The sequence below is a fragment of the Lathyrus oleraceus genome, chromosome 4, assembly GCF_024323335.1.
Source record: "Lathyrus oleraceus cultivar Zhongwan6 chromosome 4, CAAS_Psat_ZW6_1.0, whole genome shotgun sequence".
Classification (NCBI taxonomy): Eukaryota; Viridiplantae; Streptophyta; class Magnoliopsida; order Fabales; family Fabaceae; genus Lathyrus; species Lathyrus oleraceus.
Window position 1 is genome coordinate 414,769,366 of NC_066582.1, and position 26,200 is coordinate 414,795,565.

Consider the following 26,200-nt stretch of genomic DNA (forward strand, 5'->3'; position numbering starts at 1 on the left):
CATATGAAATTTCATGGTCATACAATATGGTATGAGAATTTCCCAAAGGATTTGGCAACATGTAGCACAAAAAGTCAACATTTGACTAGGCAGGGAAGAAAAATCTCAAATAAATGGAAAACAGCACAATTAATTCCAATAAAATTCACACATGAACTAGACATGTAAGGGAAGAATCATGCAAAATTTGGGGTCATTTCGATATAAGGAAGCATATGAACAAAATTCAAGAAATTGCATATCATTGGTGTGACACAAATTGTCACACCCTACTTCAGAAAATCATATCTCACACGCCACATATGATAAATGCACAAACTTTACATCAAAACAAAGGTGAATGTGTCTAGTTTCTCCACAAAACATTTCAGGGTCATTGGATACAACATGAGTATTTCACAAAAGGATTGGCAATATGTATCATTTATGGTCACATAACAAAAACCCTAAGGCCAATTAAAATCCAATGATTAGAAAAAATATTAAAAATCATGGTAAAATACTAGACATCCAACAGGTCACAATGCAAAAAATCCCATAATTTTTGGAGTTGAATTGGATGAGAAATGGATTTTGTAAGTTGAATGAACAAATGGAAGCAAACATGAACACATAACATAATTTAAGTGAGTCAAAGGAAGTCAGCGTGGCATTTCTGTAATTCAGCATGCCACTTATCAAAACGACTGTGTTTAAGGCCAGGCCACGAAATAATTTGATTGGTCATCTTCCAATAGAACAGTAACCTCATGTATCAAAGGCCAATCGAAATTCAACTTTCTGGGCAACTTAGGGTTTAAGAAACAACAACAACATCAGCTCATTTTCAAACATTAACCATGAACAACGACATAACCAGCATCAACAATCAAACATGGCAAAGGAATACTATCATCATGCACCATCAGATGACAACAAGACAAGCATAGATCATGTAAATTTTCTGGGCAGAACAAGAGGGGTTTTGGAACAGCAGGGCATCGTGCAGCCAACACCAACAAACCAACATTCAAACAAGCATCACACAATAGCATGGCATTGACATTCATACAACTAAAGCAACAGTAAACAACACATTCATGTAAATTTCTGGAAACTAGCTAGGGTTTATCATGGCACAGTATGATCTTCATCATCTCTAGCAAGCTCAATTCGAAAATTTTCCAGAAACGTGGATGGAACACACCAATCGAAACATCAAGTCATGTACATCAACATTTCAGCAATAGATTTCATTAAATCAGCCTAAACAAACCAAATCGAGCCAAAACACATTTGAGCATAAAAGTTGAAATCCATATTTCTCACAGCATAGTTAATCATTTTCAATGGTTCAAGTTGCATTGGCTTCAGCATACAAAGACCCTTCATAAACACAGCATGATTTTGGAAAATAGGTGAGTCAAAATCTTACTTGGATTTGAAGTGAATGGAGCAGCAGCGGTTATTTGAAGGTTGCAAGCTTAAACAGATGCTTCAGATGCTTTGAAATGATGAATGGTTGGATAGCTTTAGCTCATTGATGCTTGGAGACAACCAAATCATGATCTGCCATTGAAGGGTCCATGAAGAAAACAGTCGATATGCTGCAGCACAGTTGAGGTTTGGTGCTCGAAAACCCTTCCAAATGATGTCCAAGTGAAGAAACAATGTAGATGGTTCGTGGTGTTTTGGGGAATTTTTGCAGAAAAATGCAAAAGTGTCACAATGCCAAATGAGGGAGCATGAGATTTTCTGTGTATGAAGGCTGCTATCTAGGGTTGCTTTCTGTCAGAAAATCATTTATATATGACTGTTTAAGGTCTGCTAATCCAATGCTAAGCTGGTTTTACTCAAATGAAGCCAATTGCAAATTGCTAATTTTGACATAAGTGGATATGGAGGTGTAGTGTTGTACACGAATTGGGCTTGTAAACAGGCTGCCAATGATCCTTACATTTACTGTTTTATGTCTGCTCCTCAAGTATTAAACTTGTTCCACTTAAATGAACCAAAATGCAATATTTTCCACTTTTGCCAAAGGTGCATATGGAAGTGGTATGATGGGATGCTGCTCGTTTTTGGGCTTGGAACATCTTGCAAATAACATATTAAACACATCCCAATTGGCCAATTGTGTCAAAAATGTTTAAATCAAAAAGTCAAACTTGAGTCAAACTTGAATTTTAAATGAAACAAGTCAAAAAATGCCATTTTGATTGGCAGGGTTTTGGTATATGATGTTTATATTTTTGGAAAGAGGAGGAAAAATGTGGTTTGTAGGAAAAAACCCCACCAAATTTGGCCTTATGGTTTGAGAGATATGGCCTTTTGAAGTTCAAGATTTTGTGAAAATGATTTGATCATATCTTGCAAACCATTCATGGGATTTGGGTGTTCTTGGACTTTTTGAAAATGGGAGAACAAGATCTTCAACTTTCATGTTGGGAAAAAATTCATTTGAAGCTTGTATCATGATGCAAGTTGAGGATCAAGAAGTTTCCATTTTTGGCAGTTAAAATTACAGGTCCACTTTCTATTTTTGGAAATTTTCTGATTGGCTTCAAATTCTTCAATGATGTTGATTGCCATGATATATGAGGCCTATTAGGACATGAATAAGCTCTCTCAAACCATTTCCATCCATCAAAACCATAGAATTAACCTCAGTTGACCAACTTTGACTTTTCTAGGGTTTTGGACTGACTGTGCACTTCTGATGAATTCCAAACCCTAATTCCTTGATATCTTGATTCCAAATGATGTCTCAAGATATATGAACCTTTGATGATTGATCATGGTGCCCAAATTCTGCAAGAATGGCCACCATCCACTGCAAATGACTGACTTTGACTGTCTTTGACTTTCTAGGGTTTTTGACTGTCTGTACATGAACTGATGACCTCTGAGCCTTCAACCTTTGACTTGAACACTTCAAATGGACCTCCAAGTCATGTGAACTTGTTGGACAAACTCTAGGGCCTTGGCTCCTTGAGAAACACCTTTGCTTGATTGGTTGACTGATCTCCTGATCAGTTTGACCTAATTCTTGACTTGCTTGCTCTTGAGGCAACTGGGGACAATGCAATGCTATGCAATGTATCATGATATGCTATGACCTAATATGAGATGGTGTGTACAATGATAGGTGCAAATTTGAGGTGCTACAGCTGCTTGTTGGGAAGGCCATGGATTCATGAGGCAGGAGCCGTTACTTCAACACTACACCAGAAGTTCAAATTTGTCAAGAATGGTAAGCTTGTTATTGTCGATGGAGAGAAGGTGTTGTTGGTTAGCTACTTGTCATCTTTCTCTTATGTAGAAGCTGGAGAAGAGGTTGGAAATCCATTCCAAGCCTTATCTATTTCTAAAGAAAAAAGAGTTGGGGCACCCATGTCCTAATTCAAAGATGTAAAGAAGATTGTTGAAGAGGGTCAGTCTGATCAGTGGGGACATATGGTAGAGGTCTCCGACAACAATAGCAGATCCGGTTTGGGTTTCCAACAAGGTTCATCTATGATTAGATATGAAGATGTGCAACCTAGTTTCCTTAGCGGGGGGTTCATTCATGGTAATGAACAACACTTAGCTGTGGTGCTAGAGGGTGATGAAGATGAAGACTGCACCAATTTTGTGACGCATGGAAAAGCTTTCAACAATTGGACTGCTGTTGATATTCCTATTATTATGCATCGATCTAAGTGATTGTTTTTATTTTATTTTGGAAAATCCTTCTCCTATGCCTAAGGGAGAAGTGAACATTGTTTGAGCATTTTCAAATTTGATCATCAATAAAATATAATTCTATTCATCCACATCTATGATGTTTTATTTGTACTTTTTGTTTTATTCTGAAAATGGTAATCACAAAAAAAACATAAATAAATAATATAGTTGTCCATCTGCATAATATTTGGTCATAATTAACTTCTCTAAAATCAAATATCAAATCATTATGCAGGTTGGTTTCTAACCCCGTTGAATACAATGATCCTTCTCCTTCTCCAAATTTTGATTTCCCTGTGTTTGAGGCTGAGGAGGAAAGTGGTGAAGAAGTAAGTGATGAATTGTCTCGTCTTCTTGAGCATGAAGGAAAAGCCATTTAGCCATTCGAAGAGCAGATTGAGTTAGTCAACTTGGGTTCTGAGGATGATGTGAAGAAAGTGAAGATTGAGTCTCGACTGTATCCTGATGTTAAGAAGGGGTTGGTGGATCTTCTTTGAGAGTATTTAGATGTGTTTGCTTGGTCCTATCAAGACATGCCTGGGTTGGACTCCGAGATTGTGGAGCATAGATTACCGTTGAAGCTAGAATACCCGTCAGTCAAGCAGAAGTTGAGGAGAACTCATTCTAATATGGAAGTGAAGATGAAAGAAGAAGTGAAAAAGCATATTGATGTCGGTTTCCTTGTGACCGCTGAGATTCCGCAGTGGGTGGCAAATATTGTGCCTCTTCCGAAGAAGGATGGAAAAGTCCGTATGTGCGTTGATTATAGAGATTTGAATAAAGGTAGTCTGAAAGATGATTTTCCTCTGTCACACCTTGATATGATGGTAGACAACACAACTAAATTCAAAGTCTTTTCGTTTATGGACGAATTTTCCGGATATAATCAGATCAAGATGGCACCCGAAGATATGGAGAAGACCATATTCATTACACCCTGGAGAACATTCTGGTATAGAGTGAGGCCTTTCGATCTAGAGAATGCTGGTGCAACTTACCAAAGAGCAATGACTACTCTTTTTCACGATATGAGGCATAAAGAGATTGAAGTCTATGTCGACGATATGATTTCTAACTACATTGATGAAGAGGAACATATTGAGCATTTGTTGAAGCTATTCTAGCGTTTGAGGAATAAACTCCGTTTGAATCCCAATAAGTGTACTTTTGGTGTTCGTTCTGGTAAGTTGTTGGGCTTTATTGTCAACGAGAAGGGTATTGAAGTTGATCCTACCAAGGTCAAAGCAATACAAGAAATGTCTGTTCCCAAAACTAAGAAGCAAGTCAATGGTTTTCTTGGCCGCTTGAATTATATCTCAAGATTCATTTCACACATGACTGCCACAGGTGTGCCTATATTCAAGCTTCTTCGGAAATATCAGTCTTGTGATTAGACCGAAGACTGCCAGAAAGCTTTTGATAGTATCAAGGAATATCTGCTTGAACCTCCAATTCTGTCTCCGGCTGTGGAAGGAAGACCATTGATCATGTATTTGACTATGCTTGAAGATAGTATGGGTTGTGTTCTATGTCAGCAAGACGACACTGGAAAGAAAGAATATGCTATATACTACCTCAGTAATTAATTCACCGATTGTGAGACTCGGTATTCTATGCTAGAGAAAACTTGTTGCACATTGGCTTGGGCTGCTAAGCATCTGCGTCAATATATGTTGAATCATACCACTTGGTTGATATCCAAAATGGATCCAATCAAGTTTATTTTTGAAAAGCCTGCTTTAACTGGGAGGATTGCTCATTGGCAGATGTTGTTATCAGAATATGATATTGAATACCAATCTCAGAAGGCAATCAAAGGTAGTGTCTTGACTGACCATTTGGCTCACCAACCAATTGAAGATTACCAGTCAGTGCAATATGATTTTCCTGACGAAGAGATCTTGTACTTGAAAATGAAAGATTGTGATGAACCATTGCTTGAAGAAGGGCCAGAGCCTGATTCCCATTGGGGCATGGTATTTGATGGAGCTGTTAATCAGTATGGTAATGGCATTCGGGCAGTGATTATTACTCCTCAAGGCACAGATTTTCCGTTTAAAGCTAGATTGACTTTCAAGTGTACAAATAACATGGCAGAATATGAAGCTTGCATTATGGGGCTTGAAGAAGCCATTGATCTCAGAATCAAGTACTTTGACGTCTATGGAGATTCAGCTTTGGTTGTGAATCAAATCAAGGGTGAATGGGAGACGAATCAATCCGGTTTGATACCATATAGAGATTATGCGAGGAGGATTTTAACTTTCTTTACAAAGGTTGAATTTCATCATATCCCTCGAGATGAAAACCGGATGGCAGATGCTCTTGCAACGTTGGCTTCAATGATTGTAGTAAAATATTGGAATGAGGTTCCCAATTTGACTGTGATGCGTCTTGATAGGCCAGCTCATGTGTTTGCTGTTGCAGAAGTCAAGGATGAAAAGCCGTGGTATTTTGATATCAAATGTTTCCTCCAAAGTCAGATTTACCCGTCTAGGGCATCTTTGAAAGACAAGAAGACTTACAGAAGATTAGTTGACATCTTCTACCTGAATGGTGATGTGCTGTTCAAGAGAAACTTCGATATGGTTTTGGTCAGATGCGTGGATAGACATGTAGCAGACCTATTGATTACTGAAGTCCATGAAGGTTCCTTTGGTACTCATTCCAATGGACATGCAATGACGAAGAAGATGTTGCGAGCAGGTTACTATTGGCTGATAATGGAATCTGACTGTTGCAAGTTTGTGAAGAAATTCCATAAGTTTCAAATCTATGCAGATAAGATTCATGTTCCTCCGACACTGTTGAACGTCATTTCCTCTCCACGGCCCTTCACCATATGGGGAATTGATATGATTGGCATGATCGAGCCCAAAGCATCGAATGAACATCGTTTCATTTTGGTGGCTATTGACTACTTCACAAAATGGATTGAAGCGGTATCGTATGCAAATGTAACCAAGAAAATTGTTATAAGGTTTATCAAGAATCATATCATATGTCGTTATGGTGTGCCAAGTAAGATCATTACTGATCATGGATCGAACTTGAACAACAATATGGTGGAAGCTCTTTGCAAGGACTTCAAGATTGCACATCATAATTCTTCTCCCTACAGACCTAAGATGAATGGGTCTGTTGAAGCTGCAAATAAGAACATCGAGAATATCATTCAGAAGATGGTTGTGGCGTACAAAGATTGGCATAAGATGCTCCCATTTGCTTTGCATGGGTATCGTACATTCATCTGCACTTCAACAGGGGCAACCCCTTTTTCTCTTGTTTATGGCATGGAAGTTGTGCTCCCGGTAGAGGTTGAGATCCCATCATTGCGTGTGCTCATGTAAGCCAAGTTGACTGAGGCTGAATGGTGTCAAACCAGGTATGATCAGCTGAATTTGATTGAAGAGAAGAGGTTGACTGCCATGTGTCATGGTCAGTTATACCAACAAAGGATGAAGAAAGCTTTTGACAAGAAGGTCAGACATCGTGTGTTTAGAGAAGGTGACCTGGTGCTCAAGAAGATTTTATCTTTCAAACCAGATTCTAGGGGCAAATAGACCTCTAACTATGAAGGCCCATATATTGTTAAGAGAGCCTTTTCAGGCGGTGCTTTGGTTCTTACAATTATGGATGGTGAAGAGTTCACTCGTCTTGTGAACGCAGATGCAGTCAAGAAATACTTCGCCTAAAAAGAAAAGAACAGCTCACTAAGTTGAAAACCCGAAAGGGCGACTTAGGCAAAAATGAGCGTCTCGGTGGATTGAAAACCCGAAAGGGCGATCCAGGCAAAAGTTAGAGACATAAAACAGAAAGAATTATCCCGATAAATTGAGTACCCCGCCTTGGGGCAATTTATGCAAAAACTAGGGATTATGGCAAGTAACTGCATCCTGCTGATCTTCAGTTTTGAAGACTTTCTTGAGCACATTGTCGGATTCTGATCCCCGATAGCGGCCAAGAGCACAGTGGATATCAAGAGTTGGTGGAAGGATTAGTGATCATTGTATTTAATGTAACCCTTTTCCATGTAAATTACCATTTTCAACTCTTTGTAAAGATCTATGGAGTCTTGTTATTTACAGACTACCATTATATTAAATAAAATTGAGCTTTTATCCAATTGTTTCTACTCTTATTTAATTAAGCCAAATAGTTTTAAATTTTATTATGATCATTTTGAAAATTAAAATTTTAATCAAAGCATGTTTTCTTAAACATATAAAAGCATTAATTTTAAACAATCGATTTCATTAAAAGGGAATATCAGCAGTAGTTTGAAAGCAGTAAGCCCTAAATGTGGAGTATTATTGGTTCTCCCCAAAGCAGTAGGTGTGATTCCTCTTTCACCCTTGGTAGCATGTTTAGTGCCCGGTGTTTGTTGATTTCCCCAGACGATTAATTCGTCGTTATCCCCAGCGGAGTTTATGATTGTTTCCCAGCTGAGTGCGGATATTCGTTGCAGCTGTTTGCATGATTTCGACAGAGCTTTGGTTTCCTCACTAATCGCCATTAGATTCGCTCCCAGTCAGAATTTTCTCCTGGTTTCTGGGCAGTTATTTGTGTTCATCCCCTGCAGGGTTGTCTCCCATTTGATATGGTGTTGACCTAAAATTCCCCCCCCCCCCCCCCGAGTTAATAACAGTTTCCTCAGCAGATCTCCTCCTTCCCCAACTAGGGTTGAGCCTTTGGGATGTAGATCTCTCTTTTCTCCAGCAGTTGTTTCCCTCTCTTGTGGATTGACCTGGAATTGTATAAATGATTCAAATTTGCGTCATCTTTGTATCCTTTGCGATTGTTTTGTCAGCATAATCATCATATATACATATACATATACATATATTCATATAACTTCATTATTGCACATGTTGATTCATTCTTGTGATTTTTAACCTCTGTCATGGTGGTACCTTATCCCCATGCAAGTTTGGTGTGTATGTCCTCCTTCGATTTTAGAGTGTCAGCCCCTTAAGCAGAAAGACTTTAACCTTTCTCCTTTCCCCATTGAGTTATTTCCTCGTGGATGATTATTACTTCAGCTTCCTCCCTAGTTGATTTGTCTGGATGGAACCGCTCCCCTTGAGTTATGTACTCATTGGGTTGAGTATTGATTGACTGTTTCTTTCTAGATCTTACCTAAATATATATTTTTTGGTCCCCTAAGAGTCTATTACCCAGTAAATGGTAGTAGTCTTCTTAGTTGGCAGTTTGTTACTTCCTGCCCAATACCCGGCAAAAGTAACCTCTTTCTCCCCAGCAGATTCGTTTTCACGTTTCCCCAGGAAGTATATCCTTGATATGTTCATCCTAACATGTGACGAATATTTTCTTCCCCTGCTTTGACTTTATCCTTGATATGTTCATCCTAACCGATGACAAATATTCTCATCTTTGGTATTCTACCCAGTAAAAAGGTAGTTGTAATCCCTATTTGTTTCCTAGAGAGTTAATCCTTTATATGTTAATCCTAACGGATGACAAGTTTCTTTCTCTTTGCGGTCTTCTGCCCAGTAACCGGTAGTTGTAAATCCTGATTTTCTCCCATTTGCAGAGTTTATCCTTGATATGATCACCTTAACCGGTGACAGATATCCTCTTTGTGGTCTTCTATCTAGTAACTGATAGATGTAATCCCTATTTTTCCCCTCGAAGTCTATCCTTGATATGTTCATCCTAAACCGGTGACGGATATTCTCTTTGATGGTATTCTATCCAGCATTTGATAGATGTAATTCCTACTTTTTGTTCAGGTGGTTTATCCTTGATATGTTCATCTTAACCAATGACGGGTATCCTCCTTTACATCCCTAGGAAAGTCTATCCTTGATATGCTCATCTTAACCGATGACGAATTTTCTTTCCTTTGATTCTATCCTTGATATGTTCACTTTAACCAGTGATGGATATTCTCTCCCTTTGGTCTTCTGCCCAGTAACTGGTAGTTGTAAATCCTATTTTCAGCTCTTCCCCAGCAAGCCTATTCTTACCCAGTAACCGGTAATGAATTCACCTACTGGCGGCCCTCAGTTAGTTATCCTTGATATGTTTACCCTAACCGGTAACGGATGTTCTCTGTGTCAGATTTTTATTGTCTCCGTACCCAGTAACTGGTAGTGGATGATAGATTTCTACTCCCCTTGCGTTGAAGATTTTTTCTTCCCCAGTCGAGTTGAGTGCATATTTCCTTAGTGAAATCGTTGTTCCTGCATGGTTCGAGTATTTCAGTTTTATTCTGATTTACCTGTTCCCCTGCAGACGTTCCATTTGTTTCCCCGGTTGAGTCCTTCCATTTTCATGGAATTCCTCATGTCCCCCAGTAGTTTTTAAGTCGTAGCCTGCCCTACGCATAACCCTTTATTCCCCATAGTCTCTATCTCCCTAATGAGTTTTCCATGAGGAATGCATTACGCTCTTGTGGACTTTCAGTCTCTCTGAATACTTTTCCTTTGTGGCAACATTTCGCCACATAGATTTATTTTAACATTCATAGCATATACATCATGAGGTCTCTTAGGGACCAAAATTTGTTTCTATATGTTGTTATTTAAGCCCATTCTACTGAGTTGATATGAAGATTTTAACCTTCACCTCCTCAGTTAGAATGTCCTTAAATAGGTGCAGCTGTAAGACCCCAATTTTGACCCTAAGATCCCTCATGCTATCTCATCATATGAATTAACATTGGGATCATACCTTGACATCCTCCTTACCCCTCATCCATTGGGTTTGTTTTGGGAGAGATCACCAAGCACTATGTGATTGTATCATACTTGTTATTTTACTAACTAGAATACCAAAAATATGTCTTTGCATTTTCCTAACTCTTTTGTAGGTAGGGCACTTGATCACCTTTGATCTATGAGGTTCACATCTAGGGTTTAAGACCCTTTTTACTAGAATCTCAACAAAGGATGATCCACAAAGGCTCTAGGCATCATATATGAGTCCCCATGATCTCTACATGTTATTTTGATCAAGAATTCTTCAAGAGTTTGGAATTGGTTTGCCTTGGAAACCCCAGTTCATCTGGGTATCTTGTGTAACTTCTCCACCAAGCTTCTTCACAAATTAATCAAATATTCCAAGGGACACTTCAAATTTCATCATCTTATGCATATATGACCTCCCATTAGTCCAAAAAGTCAAGAGAATTTCTAGTTTTCAAGATGGTTGATGGTGGTTAACCAGAGGAATTCATCTGATCAAAACAGGGGTTCCTTAGACCCTATCTCCTACAATTTACATCATATGAAAATTATTCCAAGAGAAAAGTTACTCTAAATGACATTACAAACAACTTTCATTTTGAGGTCTAGAGCTAGTTTTTCTTGGAAAGTCTTTATTTATGTTGAAGGATTATAGGTCATTTTATCTAAACCCTAATTTGGAGGTCAACTTCCCAAGGCCATAACTTGCTCCATTTTTATGAGATGAAAGATTTCCAAGTTGCAAAATAAAATTCAAGGTGTCTACTTCAACGTTTATGTTTGGAGTAAGATCTAAATCAACTTTTATGAGCATATGATATGAGGACACATTATGGGTCATTTTGGACCAATACCATTGAACAAGTGATTTTCCTCAACTTCACAAATGCATAACTAATTCATCCCAAATCCAAATGAGGTCAAATTTATGACCATTTTGAAGGTATTTGAAATAGATACAACTTTGATGAATATACGTTTCTCATTTAAAGCTCACATAAAAAGTTAGCCAAGGTGGAATAATTGAACATATGGCTTGACACTTAGAATTTTTTTTTGACATATTGAAATTTCCAAACTCCCACCTCAAAATTCATCATGATACAAGCTTCAAATGGAAAAGTGTTCAACATAAGAGTTGTTCCTCTTGATCAAACCTTCCAAAGAGTCCAATTTCATCCATTTTGGACAAGGTTTGAGTGGTCTGCGCATGGTCTGAACATGGCTGCATCATTTGGCAAGGATCAAACTTCAAACAGTTGCACACTTTTGCCTTGCATTCCAATTCACTTTCAGACTCAATTACATGTAATTGTGGACTTAACTGAGTAGCTTCATGGGTCTGTACACGCCCATGCAAGCATGCATCACTCAATTCCCAAATTTGGAAACATTTTGAAGGTGCAAATACTTGAATTTGCTCTAAATAAGAGCCTATAGCATCAGAAATGAGGACCTTTGTGCACCAGCTTTGCCTCCCACACTTGAAACCCTCACATTTGAAAGGAAAACCTGAGAATTTTCATTTGAAAATTGAGTTTGAGTCTCACTGTTTGGAGATTCAAAAACTCCAGGATCCAAAGCTTTGTTTCAATCCTAACCCACTTCTGCAAGCTTTCTGAGCAAGATCAAACAAGAATTTAAGCAAGAGAGATCAAGTTCTACACAACATTGAAGGTATTTTCCAGATTTTTTCTTCTCTTCGATTCTCTCTCAATTCTCATTAATTCTCTTGGGTCCTTGGTTGTCTGAAGTCCTACCAATGTAGGCAATTAGATTAAGTTGCTTGTTAAAAATCGAAACAACTCAGTTCATGTACCTCAAATTTCAACTCCATGTATCCCTCAATATACTTGGAGTTAGGATGAATTGAGGTCAAATTCGTGATCAGTGCCAGTTTTACTTTAAAATCATGTCCTTCTTTTCATTTTTGTGATGGTGATGAGTGGACCAGTCCGGCCAAGGTCGCCTGAGAAGACGACCGACGCTTTGCTCCGCCAATGAGGTGGCGTGGTCCAGAGCCACATGATCAGTTCAATTTGTTTTAATCATGAGCGTTCCTTTTGATTACCAACTGTGTGGCGCGCTGACTTGTGTACACGATGGAACGCGTGTTGTCATCCACTTGATCTACCACCTCAATTAATTAGGGAGATCAAGTGGTCCACGTTTTTTCAGATTAATTGATTTTCATTTTATTTGTTTCATTTTCATTAATTCATATTAAATTTAATATTGATCCAAAAAATATGAGAGTTTCACCAAAAAAATTTAAATAAAATGCTCTTTCATTTTCTGAATTAAAATTATTCTTTGGATCATTATTAATTTTTTTCATGATTTAATTGATTTTGTGAATAGTTTTAATTGTTTAAAAATACTTTTAAGTTTCCAAAAATTCTGAAGTTTTTTCTCCAAGGTCCTTTGACCTTGTTTGACCTATGATAAATCTCATGGAAATTTCTTTGGTGTTTTGATGAGGTTTTAGGAAATTGACCAACCATAATTTAATTTAATGCATATTTTTATTATTTTTGATTGTTTAAATGCCAAATTAATTGTGTAGAGCCATTTTAATTGACTTTATGAGTTTGACTTGTATTGTTGGGCCTTGGTCAAGGTTGATTTGACTTTGCTAGGTTAAGATCATTGGATTTAGGGGATTGATGGAATGTACATTCCATCTCCCAAAATGAATGAATGATCTTAACTTGGTAAAAGTCCTCCTTTGACCAATTTTTGTTGAATCCATTCCCATTCCCTCTTCATCTCATTCCCTTTCTTTATCCATTCATGTCATGGACCTATGATATCTCTATATCCTAAGGCTAGTTGATTGCAAAATCAACATAAGTATGGATGAGATTAGGTCCCCCATTTTGCATATTATTTTTGTGTGTGGCATGTTTCATGATCATAGTTCATCATACTATGTCTCTAACATGTATTAACACCAAAATTCTATTGCCCGACCTCAAATAGTTGTGACTTCTACATAAGTCCAATTACATTGCTTAACATAGCGCTAAATTTGTGACACAAAAGGCATATCATTCTAGTTAGTGAGATTACAAGTCTCCCCTCTTTCATGGTATTGTGTGGAAACTTGACCTTTTTTCCTTCCTTTGGAAGATGTCTTGGTTCAAGGATCCATGCTTGTGATAAGTGGGTTGAGTGTTCTCCAAAGAATGACTTAAACAAAAACAAAGCAAAAGCAATACTAACTTCTAATCAACTAACAACTAACATTTAATTTCAAGTCATTTACTTTTAATGCACTTTAATTTTTTAAGCTTTATCCATTTGCCATTATTCATACCATTCAAATTGTTTACTTTAATGTTATTTTCCCTTTGTCCACTTGGACCATATTTTGTGATATATTGTGTTTGTATATATTTGTGTGTTTCTATGGTCTTTTGACCTTAATGTACATGATAAGAACAAAAACCCTAAAAAAACATTTTGTGTGGACTGTTGGTTTGATTTGTGACTATCGGACTTAGAATTTTGGCCACTTTCCCTATGCAGAGGACTTGGCCAATGCCAGCTTTCATGAAATCAAGTGCTTGTGAAATGAACATTCATCTGATACAATGTTGAAGATCCATTTGAGTTCATCTGCAACATGATCATTGTGAAGCTGTTATTTTGAACCTGCGACTAATTCCATCTTTGAAGCCATCTGATACATGAGAAATATTGAAGAAGATCATGGGATTATTAAGCTTGGATGTGGCTATCTTTATTTGATGCCTTGCTATTCAACTTTCTATTTGTATATTGATTGTTGCTTGACTATAAAGCCCAAGGGAAATTTGGGTTTCTATACGACATTCTTGTCTATTGGATTGCAGCCCATTGGTCAGATATTTTCAACTCTCAACTTTTAAATTTATGCTTAGGATTAGTCTATTCATCTCCTCCCCACTTCTTTAATTTCAAAATATCTCCCTCCTTTTAAAATCTTCTTTGCTTGTGCTTTTTTTTCTAAACTTTGACCATATTGCAAATTAGAAACTTTGGTCTTATGCCATTGCATTTTCAAACTTCTTTTCTTAAATAAACTTGTAAATAAACTTAACCATACTTGACTTAAAATTTTAAAAATACAAAAAGAACTAACACTCATTCAAACCATTTTAGGCCTCTTGTGCCTTTTTTAAAATTTTTGTTAAAAGCAATGCACTCACTTTGAAATTGGTACCACGAACTACGAGGTGTTGATCCCTCATTTTTATGTTGGTACGTAGGCGCAAGTCCGAAGGTCTTGTCAAACACAAAAAATATAATTAATGAATTCTTTTCTCATCCCCACACTCTATTTATTTGCAAACATCATTTTGTACAAAAATACATATGCATACAAAAAAGGACTCCCTAGGAGTACCTAGGACACTTTGGGTGATAACTCCTTCCCTATGTGTAACCAACCCCCTTACCTGTAATCTATGGCATATTATTAGTTTTGATTTGAAAACTTCTTATCTTTTGGGTTTTTTTCGTACTTTTCCCTTTTCCCTTGGAAACAATAAAAGCGCGGTGGCGACTCTGGTTTAATTAGCGTCTAGCTTATCCATAGCTTGATGGTCATGAATTTACCGCTACATTCTGGTAGACACAGGTCGACACATGACATTATACAGGTCGACCTATGCTTCGACATATGACTTTCATATGTCGACCTATGCGACGAAATGCGACAAAATTTTCAAAAATTCATAATTTTTCCAAGTCTCGTGCATTCCTTTTGCCTCTAAACATGCATGCATATAAATACTTCATACATGCATCATAGTAAAAAAAGGTTTCTAGTGAGTAAAACCTATACAAAATCGATATTTCAAAGCATTCTCATCATCTTCAAAATCTCTTTTATGCATACACATAATCAAACTCCACATAATCATTTTTGGTTGATTGTCATCTAGATTAGGGTTGATTACATCTAATTAGGTTGTTTGTACCGGTAATATTGGGTTGAGAACTTTGAGGATTTCAAATCAGAAAACCAAGGTGGGTGTTTCCTTTAAGATCATTAGGGTTTGAAGGTTTTCGACAAGATTACGCAATCCGGATCCGACCTAGTGAAGTCTTGAAGAACAGGAGGTTCTTGGGAAAAGTAGTTGCGTGAGACAATGGATTGAATTCGTAAATGTTATATTTCAAAGAGTGTGCACTTGAAATTAATTAGACCTAGTGAAAGCTTTGCAGAACAAGGGGTTTCGTTCAAACAAGTAGCATGAGAATAGTGAATTAAAGCGACATCGTTGGTTACTTGATCAATCTTTGATCAAGGGTTTTAGAGGTGGCAGAATCAACATTAAACCTAGGGTTTTTAGGATTAGAATTATGCATCTCTTGTATTCTCATATTTGCAAAGTAAGATATAATATAGTATCTCAATTCGAATTCGAATTGAGGGCATACATGCCCATAACGAGGTCAATTGGGGGACTGCCTAAACAAATCCTTATGTACCATCTCTCTCTCTCTCTCTCTCTCTCTCTCTCTCTCTCCCTATCTCTCTTTTATTTTCGGTTTAAAATTTTTCGATTACATTGATCGTTTGATCAATATTTTTTGGATCATAATTTTGAACATATTTTGAAATTGGTGTTGTTATGTAGATCACAAACCATTTGGTTGTGATTGGAGTTCTAGAACAACAAAATCATATAGAATTCCAAACATTATTGATCGCACACTAAGTGTTCGACAAATTGCCTCACTTGTACTTTTGTGTGAATTATCATTGGAGATAGACTTATCCGCATCACTTTGCATTCAACTAGTTGTGATTAGTTGTTGTTGATCGATTTGTGAATCATTATCATACCGTTTCCTTTAATACGCATATCCGAGCTTTTTGATAGCGAGTTAGGTTAGACGATTTTTGATCCTAGATATTTGTAACTTGCTTTTGCACCATAAATTTTCAAACTATTTTTTGTTAAGTTTTTAACTCGGGACCTATTCACCCCTCTTTAGATCTAGGTCTATCATCTAACAGCTCTCGCATCTGGGTTTCCAACTCCCAAGTCATGTTTCCTCCAGCAGGTCCTCCCCAAACAACTTTTACCAAAACAATATCTTTACCTCTCAACAGTTCACTTCTCAATCCTCTACTCTCAAGGGAGATTCCTCAACACTCAAGTTCTCTCTAACATACAAAGCCTCAAATGGTGCCATCACAATACTATAATGGAAATTATTGTTGTGGGTGAACTCGATCAACAACAAGTCATCGTCCCAATTACCTCCTTGCTCTAACATACAACCCCTCAATAAGTACTTTAAAGATTGGATAGTCCTTTATGTCTTACCATCTGTCTGCGGATGATAAGATGACCTCAACTTCAGCTTAGTACCCCTGACTTCCTACAAACTCTCCCAGAACCTCGACGTACACCACATATATCGGTCTGAAACGATACTTGAAGGAATACCATGAAAACTAACAATCTTCTCAATATACACCTCAACCAACTTCTTCAGAGAATAAGTGATTTTTATCGTAATAAAATGAGCTAATTTGGTCAACATATCAACCACAACCCACACCGAATCATTTCCTTTAGAAGTCTTAGGAGAACTCGTCATAAAATCCAACATAATGCTATCTAACTTCCACTCAGGGATACTCAACAGTTGCATCAACCCAGATGGTTTATGATGCTCAATCTTTGACTTTTGGCTAGTTAAACATGCATACACAAATTTAGAAACCTCCTTCGTCATTCCTGGCTACCAAAATATCTTCTTCCGATATTGATAAATTTTAATAGCAATGGGATGAATACTCAAACCACTTCTATGCCCCTCTTCAAGAATGCTATTCTTAAGCTCGGGCACATCTGGTACACAAACTCCGCCTTTGAACCTTATAATGAAATTCTCATCAATTCTAAAGTCACATCCGTTACCCTCATTATTCAACACCAGTCAATCAATCAATTTCGAATCTGATTTCTGACCCTCTCTGATTTGTTCAAGAATGCCACTAGTCAACTTCAACATACCCAACTTCACACTATTTTGCGTGACTTCACATACCAAACTGAGATCTCTAATCTGCTCGATCAATTCTAATTCTTGAACCATCAATGTCGACATATGCAAATATTTCATACTTAAAGCATCTACTACTACATTTTTCTTACCCGGATGGTAACTCAAGCTAAAGTCGTAATCCTTCAGAAATTGGAGCCACCTTCCCTGCCTCATGTTCAATTATTTCTAATCAAACAAATACTTTAAACTCTTGTGGTTACTGAACACCTCAAATATGGAACCAAATAAGTAATGTCTCCAAATTTTCAACATGAACACCACAACTGCTAACTCAATTTTGAGTATACGAAATTATGAACAAAACTGTCGGTTCTATACTTAGTGACAACCTTTTAGTTTTTTCCTCCTGATAGGTGACGAAGTGGAGGGAAAAAAATCAGAACAAAAAGCCCATAAAGTGAGATCTATCAATCGCCTCTTTGGTGTCCATTTGTACTGAAGACAAATCCCTAGACTCACCAGATAATATATTTGAATAAGGAGCCTGGAAATTCTAGTCCATGGCTGCAATCAGAGATGATCCAAAGATTTGATACCTGAAATTTATGTACAAAATGATTAGGCAGGACATTTGATCTACAGATATTGGAAAGGCAAGTTAAGTTGCATTCTATATTACCTATGTTCACGATGAGCTATCAACTCTTCAATAGGGTCTGATGCGAGAACTTTGTGTTGACCTACACATTAATATTAACAAAACTTAAATATCATTACTAAGCATTTACTTTACAAGTGCAAAGGGGGGGATATAAAATTTTGCACTTACTTTTACGAGCTACTAAAATTCGGGTCTATGTTCCTTTTGCCACATGATAACATGTTCCATTTCCAATGCAAGGCTCCTAGAGTCCATCTGAACAAAGTCAAACAATGTTGAGCATGCTAATAAAAACTAGTTTGAATGTAGAATCTAACTGTAAGACCCCAATTTTGACCCTAAGATCCCTCATGCAATTTCACTATAAGCATTAGCATTGGGATCATACCTTGGCATCCTCCTTACCCCTCTTGCATTGGGTTTGTTTTGGGAGAGATCACCAAGCACTATGTGATTGTATCATACTTGTATATCATCATTTACTAACGATAATACAAAAATATGTCTTTGTATTTGCCTAACTACTTTGTAGGTAGGGCATGATCTCCATTGATCTATCAAGTTCATATCTAGGGTTTGAGACCCTCATGACAAAGAGAACAATCATGAATTGATACAAGAATGGTTATGATCATCATATATGAGTTCCATTGATTCCTACATGTTATATTGATCAAGTATTCTTCAAGAGTTTGGAGGTGATTTGCCTTGGAAACCCTAGTTTGACTGGGTATCTTGAGTAACTTCTCCAACAAGCTATCTCACCATTTGATCAAATTTCTCAAGGGACACTTCAAAATTCATCATCTTATGCATATATGATCTACCATGATCCAAGAAAGTCAAAAGAATTGAAGGTTAGCAAGTTGGTTGATGGTGGTTGGCCAGATGAATTCATAGGATCAAAACTGGGTCTCCCTAGACCCTATCTCCTACAATTTTCACCATATTAAAATGATTACAAGAGAACAGTTACTCTAAATGACATTCCAAACAACTTTTATGTTGAGACCTAGAGCTAGTTTTGCTTGGAAAATCATTTTCTATGTTAAAACATTATAGGTCATTTTGTCTAAACCCTAATTTAAAAGTCAATTTCCCAAGGCCATAACTTGCTCAATGTTTATGAGATGAAATATTTCCAAGTTGCACAATCAAATTCACGATGTCTACTTCAACTTTGATATTTGGAGTGAGAGCTAATTCAACTTTTATGAGCATGTGATATGAGGTTACATTATAGGTCATTTTTGACCTATACCATTGAACAAGTGATTTTTCCAAACTTCAAAAATGCATAACTCTATCATTATAAATCCAAATGACATGAAATTGGTGACCATTTTTAAATTATTTGAAATATCTACAACTTTTATGAAGACACTTTTCTCATTTGAAGCTCACATAAAAAGTTAAGCAAGGTGGAATATTGAGATATATGGCTTGACCCTTAGAAAAATTTTCAACATGTTGAAATTTCCAAACTTCCACCTCAAAATTATCCATGTTCTAAGCTCCAAATGAAAAAGTGTTGAACATCAAACTTGTTCCCCTTGATCAAAGCTTTCCAAAGAACCTAAGTTCATGCATTTTGGATGAGGTTTGCTAGGTATGAGCATGGCTTTAATAGGGCTGCAGAATTGGAAAGAATCAAACTTCAAAACTCCAGTTCACTTTGCCTTGCCAATCAAGCTTCTATTCAGACTTCAATTGGAATCATTTTGGACCTTTTTGCATTGCATCATGGGCCTGTACATGCCCATGCACTCGTGCCATCAACATTGCTAATTTTGGACAGATTTTTGAAGTGTGCAAATATCATTCATTCATGCTATAAATACATGACCTTTGTGCTTATTTGAACAGAACTTTTGCGCGCCAACTTTGCCCCCCATTGAAACCCTCTCATTCCAAAGGAAAACCTGGTAAATTTCAATTTGAAATTTGTGTTTGAATCTCAACTGTTGGAGATTCAAAAACTCCAGGATCCAAAGCCTTGCAACCTCATCAATCACTTCCTGCTAGCTTCTTAAGTGTGATCAGATCGTGTTTGGAGCAAGCAACATCAAGAACTGTATAGAATTGAAGGTAATTTTCAAAAAACTTCATCTCATCGATTCTCACTCAATTCTACTCAATTCTCTTGGATATTTGGTTGTCTGAAGTCCTACCAATGTAGGCAAGAAGATTGAGTTGCTTAGAGATTAAATCGAAGCAACTCAGTTGACACACCTCAAAATTCAACTCCTCATATCTTTTTATATATTTGGAGTTAGTTGAAGTTGAGGTCAGATTCGTGCTCTACGCCATTTTTTCTTTCAGATCATGTCTTCCTTTTTTATTTTAGTGATGGTTAAGGGTGGACCAGTCCGGTGAGGTTCACCGGAGAAGAAGACCGGAGCTACAGCTTCGGCCGTGTGTTGGCACGTCTCCCAGCCACATGATCTTGTCATTTTGTTTTAATCTGAGGCGTTGGTTTTAATTACCACGCGTATGGCGCGCTGACTAGGTTCCATCATGGAACGCGCGTTGTAGTCCACTAGATCTGCCACCTCAATTAATGAGGGAGATCAAGTGGCTCACGTTTTTTGCTATTTTCTGATTTTTGTTTTAATCCTTTTATTTTCATTAATTCATATTAATTTTAATATTGATCCAAAAAATATGAGAGTTTCACCAAAAATTTCAAATAATTTCCTCTTTCATATTCTGAATTAAAATTATTTTTTGGATCATTATTAATATTTTTCCTGATTTAATTGATTTTGTGATTATTTTTAATTGTTTAAAAATACTTTTAAGTCTTTAAAAATTCTGAAATTTTTTCTCCAAGGTCCTTTGACCTTGTTTGACCTAAGATAAATCTCATGACCATTTCTTTGGTGTTTTGCTGAGATTTTAGGAATTTGACAAACCATATTTAATTTAAATGCATTATTTTAATATTTTTAATTTGAATAAATGCCAAATAATTGTGTTGACCAATTGTGATGACTTGTTTGAGTTTGACTCTTGTTGTTGGGTCTTGGTCAAGGTTGATTTGACTTTGTCAAGTTAATATCATTGGATTTAGGGGATTAATGGAATGTACATTCCATCTCCCAAAATGAATGGATGATATTAATTTGGTAAAAGTCCTCCTTTGACCAATTTGAGTTTTGATCCATTCCCCTCCCTCTTCATCTCACCCCCCTTCTTTATGCATTCATATCATTTGGTCTATGATATCTTAAAGTCCTAAAGCTAGTTGATTGAAAAATCAACATGAGTATGGATGAGATTCGACCACCTCTTTTGCATATTCTTTTTGGGTGTGGTATGTTTCATGAGCATAGTCCATCATACTATGTCTCTAACATGCATTAACACCTAAATTCTATTGTCCGACCTCTAATAGTTATGACTTCTACATAAGTCGAATTATGATTGCTTAACATAACCCTAAATTTGTGACACAAAAGGCATAGCATTCTAGTTAGTGAGATTGTAAGTCTCACCTCTTTCATGGTATTGTGTGGAAACTTGGCATTTTTTCCTTCCTTTGGAAGATGTCTTGGTTCAAGGATCCATGCTTGTGATAAGTGGGTTGAGTGTTCTCCAAAGAATGACTTAAAAATGAAAAGCAAAAGCAAAACAATACTAACTTCTAACTCATTAACAACTAACTTTTAATTTCAAGCCATTTACTTTAATGTCATTTAATTTTAGCCTTTATTCATTTGTCATTATTCATACCATTCTATCTGTTTATGTTAATGCAATTTTCACTTTGTCCATTTGGACCATATTGTATGATATATCTTGTTTGTGTATTCTTGTTTGTTTGTGTGGTCTTTGACCATGAATGTACATAATAACAATAAAAACCCTAAAAAACTTTTGTGTGGACTGTTGGCTTGATCTTGGACAAATGGACTTAGAATCTAGGCAACATACATATGCTAAAGGACTTGGCCAATGCCAACTTTCTGTAAAACCAAGTGCTTGCAATTTGGAACTTCATTTAATACATCATTCAAGATCCCTCTGAGTTCATCTGCAACATGATCATTGTGAAGCTGTTATTTTGAACCTGTGACTTATGGAATTCATCTGTTACATGGGCTAATTTGAAGAAGATCATGGAGTGGATAAAGCTTGGATGTGGCTATCTTTATTTGATGCCTTTGCTCTTCAAGATAAGATAATTGTGCATTTGTGTGTTGCTTGATTCTAAATGTCCATGGTAATTTTGGGTTTCTATATAGCATTCTTGCATATTGGATTTCTACCAATCGGTTAGATCTTTTCAACTCTTAACTTTTAATTTTGTACATAGGGTTAGTCTCTTCATCTTCTCCCCATCTCTTTAATTTTAAAATCTCTCACTCCTTTTTTTAAAATCTTCTTTGATTGAACTTATTTTATTCTAAACTTGGACCACTTTGCAAAAAGATAGAAACTTTGGCCTTATGCCATTGCATTTTCAAACTTCTTTTCTTAAATCAAACTTGTAAATAGACTTAACTATACTTGACCTAAACTTTCAAAAAGACAAAAAAAGAGCTAACCCATTCAAACCATTTTTAGGCCTTTGTGCCTTTCAAAACTTAATTTTTGTTAAAAGCAATGCATCTACTTTGAAATTTGTATCACGAACAACGATGTTTTGATCCCTCATTTTTATGTTGGTACGTAGGCACAAGTCCGAAGGTCTTGTAAACATCATTTTTGTACCAAATATATATATGCACACAAAAAGGGCTCCCTAGGAGTACCTATGACACTTTGGGTGCTAACACCTTCCCTCTGTGTAACCAACCCCCTTACCTGTAATCTCTGACATTTTTTATTAGTTTTGATTTGAAAACTTCTTACTTTTGGGTTTTGTTCGTACTTTTTCCCTTTTCCCTTGGAAACAACAAAAGCGCGGTGGCGACTCTTGTTATTTGATGTCTAGTTTATCCATAGCTTGATGATCATGAATTTACCGCTATAGAAATTAAGTGGCGACTCTGCTGGGGATTAGTCTCCAGTGGGTTTAGCCTACTTTTTGTGTGTATATATTTGTATATATGTGATGTTTGTATATATATATATATATATATATATATATATATATATATATATATATATATATATATATATATATATATATATATATATATATATATGATATAATATGCTTGTTGTGCTTGGTGATCTCTGAGTGGTGAGATATGTTCTAACCCGAACTTGAGTGCAATTAAGATAGGAGGATGGTATAGTCATGTTCAACTTGTGTTGAGTAGCCCTTAACAAGTTGGCTTGAGATCCATATGCTCAATGGAGACTCTTTTGGATTTGGAAATGTCACACAAGTATTTGTGGTTAGGCATTACTATCTCTAATTTGGGTCCGAGAAGCTGAGGACCGTAGAACATTTACCCTCTCTTAGCCTATTTAGGATGTAGTGCGGAAACTGTTCAAGTGTAGACTTGATAACAGTTGTTATGCGATACTACACTCAGACGAGTTTCTCTTGAGATTATTATGGGTCGATGAGTCAGTCATCTTAACCTATAATATCTGATAGATGGATTTAAGACTCTGGGAACTTTTTAGAATATGATCTACATGTTTTTTTATCCTTAGTTCACTCCTTTGGGATGGTTCTTACCCAGACTCCATGCTTGTGACTTACAATAAACACTTGATTCTTGGTTGATCCAATCAAGTCTTGTCAATACCAATGGAATTTGGGTGTTGATAAGGTGTAAACCATAATCCACCAAAATGGATGATTGATCTTGACAAAGACTTGATTCATCCCTTGACCTTTGTTTTCTTGCCTTGTGTGTGATCCCTTATTTGTGATTGTTGTATTCATGCATTCATGCGCATCATAACATTCATCACACAAAAATTTCAAAGGAAATGAGGTATTATTTACAAATATTTTCAGACCATGGATTGTGGACGAAGGAACACTAAGAAATATAGTTTCAGATGTCCTAACTTGAAAGAGTTAAGGAAGCTAGCATCTTTTGTACTAGATCCCTTGGACTTCAAACAACGCCATGGGAAGCTTTTGTCTATCTTGTCTGCTGATATGGTTGAAGGACTTTTGAGTGTGCTAGTCCAGTTCTACGATCCTCTCTACTGTTGTTTCAGTTTCTCATATTTTCAGCTTGTGCCTACCTTGGAGGAGTATTCGCATCTTTTGGGGATACCTGTTTCTAGTAGAGTACCTTTTAGTGGATTAGAAGAGATTCCCAGATCTCATCTTATTGCTGAAGCTCTTCACTTGAAGAAGTTTGAGATAGAGGCTCATTGGGTGAAAAAAGGAGGATTGTTTGGGTTGCCATCTGATTTCCTCATCAAGGAAGCTACTACTTTTGCTCAAGCCGTTAGTGTGGATGCTTTCGAAGCTATCTTTGTTTTGCTCATTTATGGATTAGATTTGTTCCCTAACATTGACGGTTTTATTGATGTTAACGCCATTAGACTTTTCTTGATTGGGAATCCTGTGCCTACTTTATTGGGTGATATGTATTTCTCTTTGCATCTAAGGAATTCTAAGAGTGGTGGAACTATTGTCTGTTGCATTCCTCTTCTGTACAAGTGGTTTATTTCGCACTTGCCTTAGGCGCCTGCTTTTATGGAGAACAAACAATGTCTAAGGTGGTCTCAGAGACTTACGTCTCTCACTAATGATGATATTGTTTTGTATGATCCGTCTTTGAGCAGTTTGGAGATTATGGATTATTGTGGTGAATTCTCTAATGTGCCTCTCATTGGTATACAAGGAGGAATTAACTACAACCCTACTTTGGCTCGTCGTCAACTTGGGTTCCCCTTGAGAGACAAAGCTAATAACACTTTGTTAGAAGGTCTTTTCTATCAAGAGGGTAAAGATCCTCAACATTTGAAGTTGAAGATTGTGCATGCTTGGCCTAATGTGCATAGGAAGGGAAGATCCGAGCTTGGTCCACGCAAATGTGTAGCTTTGGAAGCTTACACTCTTTGGGTGAAGAAGAGAGCTTTGGAGTTGAAGATGTCTTATCCTTGTGAAAGACCTATGTCTATGGTTGTGGTTGAGCCATTAACTCTCCCTAACCAAGATATAGAGGAGTTGGAAGACGCACTTGTCAAGATGAAGCAAGAGAAGGATGTGTGGGAAGAGTGTTTTCGTGCTTTGAGCAAGAAGCATGAAGAGTTGCAGTTGGAGTCTAAGGACAAGGATGCACTTATCGAGCTACTTGAAGATCGAGTGACAAAGAGACAGAGAGAGCCAGAGGTTTCATCTTCTAGCATGCCTCAGTCTTCCGTTGCTTGGAAGAAGATTATTGATCAGCTTGTCCTCGAGAAGACTCAGATGAAGGTTTCTTTTGAGACCGAGATCCGTCGCATTCGACGGAAGTACGCTCCTTCTGCTAGGTCTTCTGACATTGTTGTTAGGGATCCTTATGATGCATAGTCTCCTTTTCTCTTGTATTTTTCATTTGGTTTCTGAAATTGTACTCAGTGTAATCCTTCCAATTATAAATGAAAAGAGATTTTTGGTCATATAAAAAATTGCAATTGTTGATATATATATATATATATATATTTGCAAATGATATAGTAAGTTCCTTGAAAATAAAAATAAATAAATAAGCATTGCATTTCATGCATCATTTGCATAAGCAGGTTTCTCTTTCGCCAGATGTCTCATTGGTGTTTCTTCTGTGCTTGAACCCAAGCTGATTCATCGATACAACACCCGCGCCAATCATCTAAGAATCATGGAGCATCTAGAGCAAGAGAATAGAGAGCTGAAGGATGAGATCGCCCACCTGACTGCCATGATGGAGTCAGTTCTTGCTGCTCAGTGTCAATCTGCTCCAACACTTGTAACTCCTCCTCCTCCTCCTCCTCAGAGGACAGTTATTTTAGAGGTGGCTACCTCTACCATGCTTGTTGATACCGCTCATTTTGCACCCACTATGTTGCTGGATTCCCGTGGGGAATGCTGTCCAACTTTATGTCTGAAGGCTTTGCGCCTACTTTTGCTTCCATGCCGGCATCTAGCCCGGTCATGTCTGTCCCACCTCCCGTTGTGCACACCTTACCTCGTGTAGAGGACACCATGTATCACTCAGAGCCGTCT